This window comes from Theobroma umbraticum, unplaced genomic scaffold, assembly GCF_002168275.2.
Source record: "Theobroma umbraticum cultivar Fairchild unplaced genomic scaffold, ASM216827v3 scaffold_130.0, whole genome shotgun sequence".
Lineage (NCBI taxonomy): Eukaryota > Viridiplantae > Streptophyta > Magnoliopsida > Malvales > Malvaceae > Theobroma > Theobroma umbraticum.
Window position 1 is genome coordinate 4,601,630 of NW_018397264.1, and position 1,712 is coordinate 4,603,341.

Consider the following 1,712-nt stretch of genomic DNA (forward strand, 5'->3'; position numbering starts at 1 on the left):
TAATTATAACATTATAAAATATTTTTAATAAGGTAATAAAGTTAAAGGGTAAAAATATCTTTAAAAATATTACAGAATGTTATGTAATGTGATTGCATTAGTTTTGAACTGCAATCACATTACATCCCTTGATTGTAATGGGATTGCATTGCAATCTTATATTGTAGTGGTATGTTACAAAACAAACACTGCAATGTAATTTAATTAGGCACATTGCAAGAAATGTGTTTTCACTTCTCTCATACCAAACGCTACCTATGTACTTTCTATTTTGAATTAACGTTACAAAAATTAGAACTTATAAAATTATTAATTATAATATATACACCTTTATTTATATAAATTTATAAAATATATACTTAAAAAGAAGTTATGAGATTAAAACAGTTTTGGAACTTAGTTATTTTTTTAATTTCATGTAATTAATAGCAAACCCATATTGTTAATTGAACTTGTAATGTTATTTAAGTTGTTGTTTAAATATTTGTTTTTAGTTATTTAAGTTGATATTTGAGATATTTATTTTTGATTATTTAAATTTAAATTTTATTATTTGTGTTTTTTATAAATTTAATTATTAGTGAATTACATAGAATATAGATAAAAATATTATTATATATAAATACAGCTAGGATTTAGGTTAAGGAATTAAGTATCTATGAAAAATATTTTAATAATCTTTTTACATAATTGAATTTTTAAATGAATTCGAGTAATTATCGAGGTAGTGAGTATATATTAAAATTTGAGCTAGGATAATAAATTTAAAAAATATTCAAACAATTATAAAGTTTAGATATTCTATTTACTAATCAGATTCGAATTTGGGTATCTCAAAATCAATGAATACCCTATCTGTTAACATTCTTATCTAATGGCATTGTCAGGCGTGTTATGATCCATACTGCACTTAGTATTGCCACGCGGTTGCCAAAGCGAAGCTGCAGCTAATTAAATTGCTTTATATTATGTACTCGATCCTTCTTTTTCGTTTTCTGATGGAAACATATTTTGTTTCTGGATGCACACAACTCTTACATTTTCTATATCCCATTTTAATTTAGTTTAATTTATTATGCACTTTTTTGCCTGAAATACTATCTTATCTCAATATTTTTTAAAAAGAAATTAAACACTTTGTACTGATTTCAAAATTATATAGAAGATTACAAAAAAGGGTGCCTAGATGGCCTTTTTTTTTTTTGTTTTTCAAGGCAGATGGCCTTCAATTCTCTTGGTGGTCAAAAACCTGCATGCGAATCAAAAACGAATTTTATTAAATTTGACAACTTTAAACATAACACGATAACATAATACGGGAAAATACGAGATTAAACATATTTAGATTTAATTTTATTGTGTTTCGTGTCTTAATAGTATCAAACCCAAGTAATATGTTTAAAACACGTTTAATTAATTGTATTATCGTATTTAAACGTGTTTACATAATCCATTTATCAACCTATTAAAATTAATAATCAAATACTATTTTAGCCTTACTTAAATAATTTTAAACAATTATTTTAAAAGGGTTTTTGAATTTTATAAGGAATTATTCATGGTTGATGATTTGGTTAATGATATGTATGTATTTAATTATGGTTGAAAATTATGGATGATTTTAAATATTATTAGTATTTTAAGGTTAGATGTTACTGATGGATTTTATTAGTATGATAATGAATTTTGTGTATATTATTTATGTTAAATTT